This window comes from Barbus barbus, assembly GCF_936440315.1.
Source record: "Barbus barbus genome assembly, chromosome: 34".
NCBI classification, from domain to species: Eukaryota; Metazoa; Chordata; class Actinopteri; order Cypriniformes; family Cyprinidae; genus Barbus; species Barbus barbus.
Window position 1 is genome coordinate 23,403,353 of NC_136762.1, and position 14,796 is coordinate 23,418,148.

Below are 14,796 nucleotides of genomic sequence, written 5' to 3' on the forward strand. Positions count from 1 at the left end.
TAGAATTGGAGCAAAACTGTGCGGAGCTGTGGCCCTCCAGGAATTGAGTTTGAGACCAATGTTCTACAGGGTTCAGGTCAGAGGACTGGAATGGCCAGCAGAAGCTTGGTTCTGTGCTCAGTGACCCATTTTTGTGTTGTTTTTGAGGTTTGTGTTTGGATTATTGTCCGGTTGGAAGATCCAAACATGGCCCATTATAAGATTTCTAACAGAGTCAGTCACTTGTTGATTTTTTATCTGTTGGTATTTGATAGAATCCATGATTGCATGCGTCTAAACAAGATGTCCAGGACCTCCAGCAGAAATATAGGCCCACAACATAAAAAAATACAGCAGTATATTTCATTGTACACATGGGGTACTTTTTATCCCTGTGTTCACCAAACCCATCTTGAGTGTTTGCTGCTAAAAAGCTAATTTTTTAGTTTCATCTGACCATAGAAGCCAGTCCCATTTGAAGTTCCAGTCGTGTCTGATAACTGAATATGCTGGAGTTTGTTTCTGGATGAGCTAGGAGAATTTTTCCTGAAACCCTCCCAAACAACAGGTTTTCTGACCCTGAGACTCAACTATTTTCTGCAATTCTCCAGCTGTGGTCCTTGGAGAGTCTTTGGCCACTCAAACTCTCCTTCTCACCGTGCATTAGGACGATATAGACACACGTCCTCTTCCAGGCAGTTTCGTAACATTTTCTGGTGATTGGAAATTCTTAATTATTGTCCCGATGGTAGAAATGGGAATTTTCACTGCTCTAGCTCTTTTATTAAAGCCACTTTTATTAGAGCTAATTTGTGAAGCTCAATTATCTTTTGCTGCACATCAGAAATATATTTTTTGTTTTTTCTCATTGTGATGGATGATTAAGGGAATTTGGGCTTTGTTTTCCCTCCTATTTATATTTCTATGAAACAGGAATCCATGGCTGGATAATTTCATGTTCATAATTCCCTGGAGTGCTCAAAATTGTGAATATGAATGGGAATATACTTCAGAGATATTTTACTCATAAGAATTTCTAGGGGTGCCAATAATTGTGTCCAACGTGTATTTGAGAAAAAAACATTTCATAATGATACCCCCCCCCCCCCCATTTAAAATTCTTATTATCCAATGAAAGGTTAGATTTTTTGTGAATTTTTTAAATAAAAAGGTCAAAAGGATTAACAATGCAGATTAATGTTCACAGCCTTCTTTGATCATATTTACCAAGGGTGCTGATATTTTTGGCCGTGACTGTATACTAATAAAGAAATCTGAATTTAAGAGAAATAAGGGGCATTAAACAGTAAATAGAAAGGACCATAAGTTTTTGCCACTGATTAATCTTTTGATACAAGACAGGAAGTTCTCTCCCTATTATACTCAGACACAACAGTATGCTTGTGCCCTCTCTCTTTCTCTTTCAAAAGTACCATGACTAATGGAAGACCTTATGACCCAGCCACACGCAAATGCTAAAAAAATACTGCAGCAGTGACTGAGTTCACCAGTCCCCACACATATTCAAACAGCCCACAAATCTTAAAAACACTGATGAATGTGCATATAAAGCTACAGTATAAACACAACAAAGACTGAGGGACCAAATGTGCAGCAAACACATTCAAAATGCCTTGACTCATCAGAGACAAGTGCAGCACTAAATCCAGGCAGTTTCCGGAAAGTGATGCCATAACTATGGTCACTGTTCCGCTGATTAAACTTATTTGGATGGAATGAAAAGTCCATAATCCTGTATCCTCTGATTTCTTTACAAAGGAAATGTCACATGAATTGTTTATTTGTAGAGTCAACATTTGTAGGTGTGAAGTACTTTTGGAAAAACATAGTGAGTGGCTTTTGTGAATCTTTTCATTGATCCTATCTGTTCTAATCTCATGCTTTTAAGCAATCAAAGCAACATGAAAAACATAAAACTTTATTACAATACTTTTTAATCTTGAAAGTATTTTTCCAAGTCTTGTAGTCTTCTTATTTAAAAGTAGAGATACAGTTACTGTATCAATTGATTTAGTACCACTTTGTAACTTTTGTGTTAATTTTAGTGAAAATGAAGTATGGTGAAGGCACCGCACACACAATGCTGCAATCTTGTGTCAGATAAAATAAGGTAGAAAAGGATAGTTAAAGTGGGAGAAAGCCTGAAAAAGAAAGACCGAGGTGGATGGGGGGTGGGGAGGTCATTAAACTGTAAAAGTTCTCAGCAAGAGTTTGGCTTTAGAGACCCCCACCCTGGCACTAATCTGATAGTTGTTTGACTCCTGTAGGGTTAAATATCACACCTAAAACCTAGGATTAGCCTAGTTAACAATTTTTATTTATTTATTTTAATGATATGCTGGGGGAAAAACAAAAGGGAATGTTGAAACTCTAGAGCATGATCCAAGGAATTCAGGGTAAATAAAAATATGATACCAAATAGCAACATTCTGTGCTTGGGCCACTAATAAAAGGGGGGAAAAAATCTCACAGAAACAAAACATTTTCCAGCACTTTGTGCATGAATCCATTATTATCCTGAGAAAAATAGGGGTTTCAGCCTGTCTAAAACGCATGCTTTCAGACACCACCACCCAAGCCATTAATAAATTAGTAACACAATTCAGCTAGAACTCTTGTAAATGACTGTTATTTCACCATGTCAAGAGAAGGAAATCAAGCAAAAATATCAGTTATGTGACACTTCCTCTATTTCAGATGCAGTGTGATGGTAAAGCAATATAAAACCTCCCCATGTTGTCATGTTGTGAAAATGAATTGCTTCTTTGAGAGAGAGAATACACTTGTATAAGTTTCTTTACCAGAGAGGAACAAAAGACCTCTGTACTAAAAAAGCTTGGTGGGTGCGCACACACACACCACCTCGCACACAGTGGTGGGTTCAACAGAGGTCAAAGAAAGACTTCTTGTTACACATTCACAAAAAAAAAAAATACATGAACCATAGGCTCTTTCTCGCACTCTCATAGGCAAATAAGAAAACCACATGCAAATTTCCCTATCTGATTCTACGAAGCTACGAAATACTACTTTGACAATACATTCACTCTTTATTACTTTATTCTTTGCATCTCTTCTGTCATTCTACATATCCCCCCTTCTATCATTCAAAAAGAAAAAATAACCAGTCCAAAAAAAAAAAATGTAAACATGAATATAAATATCTACACGCACTGTTGCCAAGGAGTCAAGACTCAAGGAGAAGGGGACTGTCATCACTAACTACGGTATAGCATAATCATATGAGCTATATACTATAAAACTAATCCCTGCAACAACAACAAAAAAAATTAACAATAGTTAAAGTTTTTAATGTTTTATACAGCATACCACAAGCTAGACAGATGTTACACTGGTTACAATATATTGGCAGGGTGTTTAGTTTGCTGTTAGGTATTGCTGGCATATTTTGATTGGTTTCAATTTGTTAATCCTAGAAACCACATCCTATGTAAGTGCTAATACCTACATAAGACTAATTATAGTGTTTTACCTCAAGCAAAAGTGAGCTACAACAGATTCAACACATACAATTTAAAAGTAAAAAATTAAATAAAATACAAATTCTGTCATTAATTACTCACCCTCATGTTGTTCCAAACCTGTGAGACCTCCGCTCATCTTTGGAACACAAATTAAGATATTTTTGATTAGGGTTGGGTACCGAAACCTGGCACCAATATGGCACCTATGTAACCAGTATGTACTAGAACCGAATCAGAACGCAGATTTCGGTGCCTCATTTTGGTGCCATGCCTGAGCAATCGAATGAAATATTTGTCCTTTGTTTCTCCGAAACGGACGCAAGAAGTATCATCACTGGCACCGCACGTGAAAAATTATTTCCCGACTGAGAAAATGCACGTGAACTCAATTCGGAAAGCTCTAATAATACAAGTCCAACAAATCTTTGTAGTAATGCGAGTGTGCTGTTTTCACATTCTGACTTAGAAGCACAACTCGGGAAATGAGAGCATCCGAGGAGCGTGTGAATGCAGAAATTACACTTGCTCTGACGGCAGCAGGTAGCCTTCCATTAACTAGCTAAGCTACTACTACTCCATAGGCTACAAATACATCCATTAGCAACGGATTATAAATATACTTCATTGTTATAAAAATACCAGAGGTGGCTTCACTGGCTTGAATAACAGATAAACTATACATTGTCGAAGTCGAGTGTTTATTGTATTTATTTTATCATTCAAATCGTTTATATCTTCTGTTTAGTCAGTTACAGCGATAGCAATGTCTTTTTTTTTTTTTTTTTATAAGTATCGGTTCAGGCACTGTTTAGGCACCGGTACTGTTTTAAAAGTATCGATTTGGCACCAGTATCGAAAAAACAAACAAACGGTACCCAACCCTATTTTTTGATGGAATCTGAGAGCTCTCAGACCCTCCATAGACAGCAAGGGTCCTTATACGATCAAGGTCCATAAACGTAGCAAGGAGATCGGTAAAATAATCCACGAAGCTACAAGAATACTTTTTGTGCGAAAAAAAAAAAGAAGAAAAACACACAAACACTTTATTCAAATTTGTCTCCTCCGTGTCACCGTAGTGCCATTTTGGAGAATATCCGCTGGACGGAAACTGCGTACGCTCTTCTGTATCAGCCACACCCAGTGTTGGGTAAGTTACTCTAAAAAAGTAATTAATTACTAGTTACTAATTACATATTCAACAGTGTAATTAGATTACTGTACAAATTACTCTCTCCCCAAAAGTATTTAATTACTTATTACTAATTACTTTCTAAATCCCATATCAACCTCGACAAGTAAATGATACATAGACATGAAATGGTTATTTTAATACTTTCAAATCACGGAGCTAATGGGGAAAATAGCCCCGTTAGCCCCGTTAGCTCAGCTAGTGAGGCTGGGCAAACTCACATCCAGGACTCTCACCATCAGCACTGGCGCCCCTCAGGGTTGCGTTCTCTCCCCACTGCTCTTCTCCCTCTACACGAATGACTGCACATCAAAGGACCCCTCTGTCAAGCTCCTGAAGTTTGCGGACGACACTACAGTCATAGGCCTCATCAAGGACGGTGACGAGTCTGCTTACAGACAGGAAGTTGAGCAGCTGGCTGTCTGGTGCAGTCTTAACAACCTGGAGCTGAACACGCTCAAAACTGTGGAGATGATAGTGGACTTCAGGAGAAACCCCCCTGCTCTCCCCCCACTCACCATCATGAACAGCACTGTGACTTCAGTAGAGTCATTCAGATTCCTGGGAACCACCATCTCTCAGGACCTGAAGTGGGACAATCACATTGACTATTGCGAAAAAGGCCCAGCAGAGGCTGTATTTCCTCCGCTAGCTAAGGAAGTTCAACCTGCCTCAGGAGCTGCTGAAACAGTTCTACTCTGCAATCATCGAGTCTGTCCTATGTTCTTCTATAACTGTTTGGTTTGGTTCAGCTACCAAAACAGACATCAGAAGACTACAACGGACAGTTAGGACTGCTGAGAGAATTATCGGTGCCCCTCTGTCCAGCCTCCAAGAACTTTACACCTCCAGAGTGAGGAAAAGGGCTAAGAAAGTCACTCTGGACCCCTCACACCCAGCTCACTCTCTCTTTGTACTGTTGCCCTCTGGCCGGCGCTACAGATCCCTGAGCACCAGAACAGCCAGACACAAGAACAGTTTTTTCCCCCAGGCCGTATCCCACCTGAACAACACATAACACACCCCGGTACTGTACATCTGTAAATAACTCATCAAACCTTCATCTGTACATAGGACACATGCACATTCACAGTTCTGTCTATGGTCATGTCTCTTTTCTGTATATTTTTATTCTTTATTACTATTGTTATGCTTAATTATTGTCTATTCTCTTCATTATTAGTGTTCTTTATCACCTTAATTATATGTTGTCTGCACTATGTTTGTACTTTCTGTACTGGAAGCTCATAACACCAAGACAAATTCCTTGTGTGTGCAAACACACTTGGCAATAAAGCTCTTTCTGATTCTGATTCTCTTTCTGAAATAAACAATTGATAACTACATAAATTATTCTGGTCACCCTTAAGATTAGAGTCCAATTCTCACTATTAAATAACCATTAACTATGCCTTTTGCCTCAATATACGCCTAATTACTGCTTATTAATACTTAAAGTAGTTGTTAAGTTTAAGATTTGGGTAGGAATTGGGTAGGATTAAGGATTTAGAATAAAGATTTTTTAAGTAAAAATAAACAGTCAATATCCCAGTAATATTCATGCAAATAACCAACTAGTTCATAGTGAGAATTGGACACTAAAGTGTTACCAATATTCTTATTAACTCAAAGTATTTAAGTATTACGGATGGAAATTAGCACTGTGCTAAATCCGGCATATTTGCGTCATTGTACGTTCATTAATATGCATTGTCCCATCCAAATAAAATAAGAAGTAAAGTAAAAGTAAAGTGAGAGGGGTACATAAAAAGCATGCATTTTAAGGTTAGACTTTAAATGTTTATGTTAAATCCACAATTGAATTGTATTACATTGTATATAAATGTTCTACAGTCCACAGTATTAAGTTCAATTACATAAGAAGTAACTGTAATTAAATTACAGAAAAAATAAGAGTAATCACTTACTTTACCGTTTCAAGGGAAAAGTAATTAAATTACAGTAACTAATTACTTAGTAACTAATTACACCCAACACTGGCCACACCGCACGGATACGTCTTTTATATTTATGCTATTTATTTCGTATATTTATGCTTTGATTTGAACGAAAACCGCGCATCCGGTATATGGCTAACACAGAAGAGCATACGCAGTTTCCTACCAGCGGATATTGGCGCTACGGTGACGCGGAGGAGACACATTTTTCTCTTGCGCACAAAAAGTATTCTCGTAGCTTCGTAAAATTACAGTTGAACCCCAGTCTCCTTAGAATTTTCATTTTTAGGTGAAATAACCCTTTAACTTTGAACTGCTGTAAATAACACCGCACAAACAATTATTTTGCTTAACCAAATTAGTCCTGGTAAAAGGTTACAGTTAATCTACTTCCGGAAACAAAGATAGAAACCTGTTTGGGTCAGACAATAAATACATCAGTGCTTATAATAAATCTACACAACCTTGTTAAAATTGCAGCTTTTTGAGATGTAAAATATGAATTCAAGTAAAATCATGTCAGATCTTTTTCCACCTTCATTGTAATACTAAACCAACAAAATTCATGTAACAAACAAATCAATTTTTAGAGCTGCCCCCTAATAGGTGACTAACCGTTAATCGACCAGAAGAGACCAAGTCCATCACAATGTCATTAGTCACTTAAAAAAAAGCCACAGGAAGTGGCGAAGTCACGTAGTCCGTGATGGACAGCTCATTAACAGCTGGTCTATGTGGCAATTACAGTACATCGGTCAGGACAACGTTCGTTTTGATCATTGACCTCAAATGTGGCTTATAGCAGCAACATTACATGGCTGCTCGCTTTAACGTTGACCTGGAAAAATGTGTGCTATTGCCAGTGCGATCGTTTGCATTTCACTTAAAATATTCCATCATTTTTGGTCATACAGATAAGTGTAATACATCTTTCAAATCTGTGAAATGTCTCATTTAATTTGTGTGCGCTCACAATAACAACAAAAATGTTGTGAAAAATGAAATCAAAGAGGATGCGCTTTCTACCGTCTAGGTCTCTTGACCTTTAACAATACTGAAACTCCGTGTTAGCCTCACAGACATGAAAAATATATCTATAGAAAATGTCTACTTTTAAATGAACCAATTCAAATGGAAAACATATGTTAAGGCAGTCTTCTTGTTTTTTTCCTGATGCATTCATAATCATTACTTTTGCTGGTGCACTGTGGCAAGCTTTATGTGTCCGCTTGAGTGTTGATAGGCAATTAAAGGCTCATTATTATGAATTATGTGTATAATTAATGTATACACATGTGATTAATCGACTAATTGCTTAAAATGAACAACTACTAGTTGACCAGAAAATCTTTAGTCGAGGGCAGCCATAGAAATATTGATGGATGAATTATCTGTTTCCATCATGTCCTTTTATAATTACCAATTAACATCTCCAGTCATCATTTAAGGGATGCCAATTAAAACTAAAATTTGATGCTTCTATAGGATTTTCTAAGCAACTTCTTGGTTGCATATTATTACTGAAGCTACGGCCTGCAAAGGCCGTACAAAGGATGTGCAGGATTATGGAGAGGAACCAATCAGGAGATGGGTACCAAAGTGTTTCCAAAACATTTGACGTGCTATGGAATACTATTAAGGCCATCAACAACAAGTAGAACGGGATAACAGGACATCGCAATAAGCTTCCAAAGAACAGGGCACCAGTCAAAAACATCTAAGCCCACCTACATTTTGACAAAACCATGTGGAAAAAGACTATTTTGGCTCAAAACCTGCAGACATTAAAAATCTGAGGATGAATCTCCTCCAAGGGAATAGCTAATGTGGAACTGGGAGAACTTGCACCTCATAATCTGTCCTACTCACACTAAGAACCACACAAGTCAGTAATGCCCAGTGTGCACAAGTACCAAAGTGCCCTTAACTTTTTTTCCCACCTGGTTCAAATGCTTACAGTGGAATCTTTGTGTTCTAGTCTGTCCGTGCACACACACACACTCACCTGCTGTCTCTGCAGTCTCTTATTTCTCAGCCAGCTCCATGATGGGATGGAGAGGACGCAGCATCTAACAGAAAGACACAGAGGATTCAGATGAGAATATCTGAGATAAAGGGAATCAGAAGCGAAGGACAGTGAGTGTCCCCATATCAGCGAAGATGGCAACTAGTTCATAGTACAGTATCACCCCTGGTTGTTCTGGATAATTTGACTGTATTAATGTTTGCCATCAAAAAAAAAAAAACAAAAAAAAAAAAAAACAGTTTACCAACACACCACTTTATTAGGTACATTTGTTCAACCGCTTATTAACGCAAATATCTAATCAGTCATTTATAATACATTAAGGCATGTAGACATGGTCAAAACAATCTGTTGACCTGCAAACCAAGCATGGGAAGAGAAGTTATTTAAGTGACTGTAAATGTGGCATGGTTGTTGGTGTCAGATGGGCTGGTTTGAGCATTTCATAGACTGCTGATACTGGGATAGAAAGGCAACAGTAACTTGTAACCACTCCTTAGAATCAAGGTATGCAGAAGAGCATCTCTGAACACACAACACATTGAACCTTGAAGCAGATGAGCTACAGAAGCAGAAAAAAAAATTATTTTCTTAGTAATTTTGTCTTGTTTTTTTGTTTAAATCTCTATACATTCTTAAATCAGGATGCATTTACTTAAGAACCAAAATGCAGATGAAAATGTTTCAAAATTGTGTTTGTTTTTGCTTAAAACAAGAAAAAGATATCTGCCTGTGGGTTAAGAAAAATAATCTTAATTCAAAGGATTATTGTTATTGCCCCACTGGCAATAACTTTTTTTTTTTTTTGGAAAATCACTTTTTTTCTCATGAATTATAACCCTTCATTATGAAAACACACCTTTTAATAGGAACATTCACTAAGGTTACTGGAAACCAGTACAGGGTGATGTGACAACTCGGCTATGCTGGGTAACTGTAAAACTCACTTTAAGTGAAGTTACGTATGGTGACCCATATTCGGAATTTGTTCTCTGCATTTAACCGATCCAAGTTAGCTCTCTTTATGGTACAAATTTGTTCCCAAAAAGTAGGCACACACAACTAAGTGAACAATGCTAGGAGAACCAAACGCACAAAGTAGTGACGTATACACACGCGCACTGCAAGATGCTTCGAGCACCACTGCTTACGTACACTCTCAGACAAACAGACACACTCAGACAGGAGAGCATAACCATTCTTCATTCTGACACACATGAACACACACCAACCACTGTGTCCTTATCACAGAGCAAACAGAGAGAGGAACAGTTGGAGGTACAAGCCTTACGGCCCTCCAACACAGAGACATTCCTCTCTTTTCCTCATTTGTCCTGATCTACCTCCCGCTCTCACACTGGAATGTTAGGAATCCAGATTCCTCAGAACTAAATCCCCCTTCCCACAACACTTCTGACACACACAAACACACAAGAGAGACAAAACCATAAACCTTGTCAATCAGAAAAATAAATCTCTGGTAAGAACAAGTTACATGAAAAACTTTAGGAAGCATTATTGATCGGAGCATAATTGAAAAGGAAGTAATGTATAAATATTAATGCTTCAGCACTGATCACTCACACTGTGTCTGCACTGGATGCAAGCCGTGTGACGCAATGCAACTAAAGACAAGAATCCTTTTTTATTATGAAAGGAGACATACCTAACACTGAGAAGTAGGTTATAGGTTGGATTTGTACCAAAGGTGGCGTCATTCATCTCAATTGACTTTGTTCATAATTACGATCAACTTGTTTTCCATTTACATCATTATAATTTAGAGAAACTAATGATGATCTCAGAGATGGCTGCTTCTGTAATACTAATTGTAAAGTCTCTCAAAACACTGAGAAAAAAAACACAAACAGTTGTAAAGTTTTCATGCAGTAAATTTGCGATTATGACGTCATGTGTTTTGACAAAACAGTTAACACTGGCAAAGCTACACACACATACATACATAGTCGGTCACATGTTGATTTTTTTTATCTGTTGGTTTTTGATACAATCCATGATGCCATCTGTCTAAACAAGATGTCCAGGACCTCCAGCAGAAATATAGGCCCACAACATAAAAAATACAGCAGTATATTTAATTGTACACATGGGGTACTTTTTATCCCTGTGTTCACCAAACCCATCTTAAAGTGAAGTGAAGTGAAGTGACATACGGCCAAGTATGGTGACCCATACTCGGAATTCGTGCTCTGCATTTAACCCATCCAACGTGCACACACACAGCAGTGAACACACACACCCGGAGCAGTGTGTGTTTGCTGCTAAAAAAGCAATTTTTTTAGTTTCATCTGACCATAGAAGCCAGTCCCATTTTAAGTTCCAGTCATGTCTGACAACTGAATATGCTGGAGATTGTTTTTGGATGAGCTAGGAGACTTTTTCTTGAAACCTTTGGTTTTTCTCATTGTGATGGATGATTAAGGGAATTTGGGCTTTGTTTTCCCTCCAATTTATATTTCTGTGAAACAGGAAGCCATGGCTGGATAATTTCTGGTTCATAATCACTCTGGAGTGCTCAAAATTGTGAATATGAATGGGAATATAAGAATTTCTAGGGGGTACCAATCACTGTGTCCAACGTGAATTTGAGAAAAACATTTATTTCATAATGAGATTTTCCCCCATTTTCAATTGTTTTAGTTCAATGAAAGGTTAGATTTTTGTGATTTTTTAAAATAAAACATCAAAAGGATTAATAATGCAGGTTTACTGTCAGAGCCTTCTTTGATCATATTTACCAAGGGTGCCAATAATTCTGACCACGACTGTACATACATACATATACATTTATATTTCTCTTTATTTTGGGTTAACTATTCCTTTAACCTCTAAATTTAGAGTCCATTGTGCAGCTGCCCTTTCAGTGCTGTGCCACGGTGGCAAAATTTCAATATACACACACGCACACTAAAAAAGACGTTAATCAGTTACCTACCGAGGCCTGACTGAACAAAGGTCCCATTTTAGCCGTGGGTGGAGCACACAAGTGTCTCTCACTCTCTTCCTCTACAACTAACTGTACGTGCATGTCTGAATAAAGCTGTGATATGCGTCTACATGAGAAAGTTATGCAAGAGCTGACAGACGGAAAGCAGAGACATTACAAATTTTCAATTCACCACTCTCTCACACACACACACACAAAAACAGAAAGATGAACGCAAAAGCAGCTGTCACACTGCTTCAGATGACTGAAGTGCGGTTTCTCTGTGCGATTATATGTCATGTTTTCTTCATCTGAGGTTTTTCATGATGACTTAGATTTTACACTGGAACAAGTAGTGATCGACACAAAACCAAATGTATTCAGCTCTTAATACATGCACAGTAATATGACAAGCAGGAACGAACAGACAAACAGAGAAATTGCAGGGCAAAGCAGTTTGAGAAGAGGACTTTAAATAGCCAGGCAAGTATGTATGTGAGCTTATGTGAAATATTGGCAATATTTGTCACCACATATTGGTGAAATATATATATATATATATTTTACTTGATCAAGTTACAAAGATTAGCCTCTCAAAGGCACATTCAAAACAGGCACAAATAAAAACACTATAACATACATGCTCGTTATCGCTTCCCAAAGGATTTCAGACTAAATATGAACATCTGTTCACATAGGCCTATATTTAAAAAGATTCTCATTTATGAATCAATCATTTATTTGCTTTAACACACTTTCCCTTCATTATTTTCTCTACCTCTTTTCCATCTATTCCTCTTGGCATGTTTCACTCCCTCCTTTCCCATTTCTCGATACTGAATTCTTTAGCATGTCTCGACTTGTATGGGTGAACTGTAGAATTCCTAGTGCGCTTAGAGTTCTGTTCACCATAGAACCTCTCAAGTCCGCAGGTGTGCGAGTACGTATATGCATGTCAATCAGACCTGCAGATAAGAATGCAAATCAGCTATTATGTAAGTGCATAAAACAGAAGAGACAACCGTGCAAATGTGAGGCCACATATGCAAGAAAGCGGGACTCAATTAAAACTGTCAATCATGCGTCCCAGCTGGGGTTCCACAGGAAATGAGTGCAGATGGCTTGTAATCACTGACTGTCCTGATACTAATTGATCAAATTATGGACACAAACATGTAAAACGAAAGCGGAACTATGATTCTTTTCTATTAACCACTTGTATCATTTGAGTAAAAACCTATTTAGATACGTCCCACAAGCTTAAAACACTTATGCCTATTTGTTAAAATAAAGATACACGTAAGGCTTATATTTCATTCAACAAATGGGTTCATAATAATGGGTACAAAAAACATTTAAAAAAGTCAAACAATCACATCACTACGATCCAAGTTAAGCTACCTGGTAGCTGCAAACATGTGTTGAATAAATCTACACAGGCTTAACCACATAAAGAGACATATGAAGGCACTAGATGAGACCTGAATGAGTTTCCAATTGTGCAGAACTCCCTCCTGAAACACCAGTGGCACACACTTTTAACAAGGCTTTATGACTGTTGAAAACACTCTGATGCAACCCAACAGAAATGCTTCGTTTTCAAATCTATTGCATGTTGTCAAAGACATAACCTTTAAGGGAAGTGAGCATATAAGCCCACTTCTTGTCATTTGAAAACATAATTAGACAGTATACAAAAGAGAACTAATTCTTCACAACAAAATGTGTGTTACATTTTTTCTTTAGCATTAATGTGCTAAGCAATGTGCTATGAAATAAAATAAAATACAATTAGAACAAAGTAATGAATTTCTGTGATCCTAGGTTTTAGATTAGCCGGTTACACTTTTATGACCTTAGCTTCATCTTTTTATATCTGATAGTTCTGATTGAGGGTGGAACCTAAATATTTAAAGAGTCATGTACACGATTTGCCATCTGCCTTTTCACAAGCATCAATGATTGCCAGCTGATTTCTCTTGATTGGAGAATAAAAAATATCCTAAGCTCCTGTGACAATATGGCATATTTAGTCATATTTAATAGGCCTACTAATTTTATTGCAAAAGTCAACACATATGTTTAGGGAAACATGAAAACAAGAGGCATAGTTAGGTCACTTCTAATTAAACATTAAAATTAATTATACATATCAAAATTATATGAAGAGTTAATTTGCAAAAACTGATAACTTTTTGTACATATTAAAAGTTTGTTTTATAGAAAAAGCAGATAACTCCACATTTCATGTTTTAGAGTTTAAAAAACCACTGGTTTAATATTTGTAATCTCCTCAAATGACAATGTAGATGCCTGACAAACGTTGTTGTTGTTGTGATCATAGACTGTATGGATGTGCGTTGCTTTTGCAAGGTTTAGTGAAAACGTTTCAGCTTTTATTTTCCTTTACGCCCTGAAGAAGATATCACAGGTTCATCAAGTTAGTCAAAATTATCCATCCTCGATCACTTTTAGTCAGCTTTGACGAAACTCCTCTCAGCTAGCGCGTCTTTTCAAAGCGTCTTTTCAAAGCAGCCTTGTCACCTGACCTGAATACAGCGCGCTGATTCGCTAAAATGGACTTATCGGCTTCTGTTCAAAAACAACAAGGGCGCTTTTTGGCTTCTGCAGTAAAGCCACACTGCATGATTTTTGACTGTCCCAGACGAAAGTTTGGCATCGTGAAACAATCCTATCAAATCAGAAATCGCCACGATTGTTTCACGATGCCAGTCTTTCATCTGGGACGACCGAAAATCGTGCAGTGTGTCTCTGGCTTAAAACGTGAACTTGTGATGCCTTGAAAGTGGACAATACTGGATTTTTTGACAAAACGTGTTTAGGGTTCAGATCGTGCAATATGTGGAGAATAATGCACGGAAATCAGCTCTTTTTTTTATTTTTTTATGGGGCATTTACCGTTTTTGCAAATTAATTCTTCATAATACTAACTACTGGCAAGATTTTTTACAAAGGCTGCAATAACCTACAATAACTAACAGTATAACAAAAACCTATTAAAGAAAAGGCTGCACAGCCTAACTTGATTCAATGACAGAGCTTTAAAAAGTTACTATATTTAATGAATTATTACAAAGAAAAAATTTCTTTCTTAAAAATAGCATGTGGAATATGACCTCAAACTTGCATTAAGACCGTACTAAGGCCAATTTTGTTGACATTATTTA

The 14,796-nt window shown here is 37.3% G+C and overlaps 1 protein-coding gene across 2 annotated transcripts in view; it reads right to left on the reverse strand.

Moving 5' to 3' along the window:
- Positions 1-14,796, reverse strand: part of LOC306854315 (phosphatidylinositol 4,5-bisphosphate 3-kinase catalytic subunit beta isoform-like) — a 47,483-nt gene that overhangs the window by 29,800 nt on the left and 2,887 nt on the right. For both annotated transcript variants that reach the window (XM_079392214.1, XM_079392215.1), the window contains exon 2: positions 8,641-8,704. The gene's annotated coding sequence lies outside the window, so the exon portion shown is untranslated. The remainder of the gene's footprint in view (positions 1-8,640; positions 8,705-14,796) is intronic.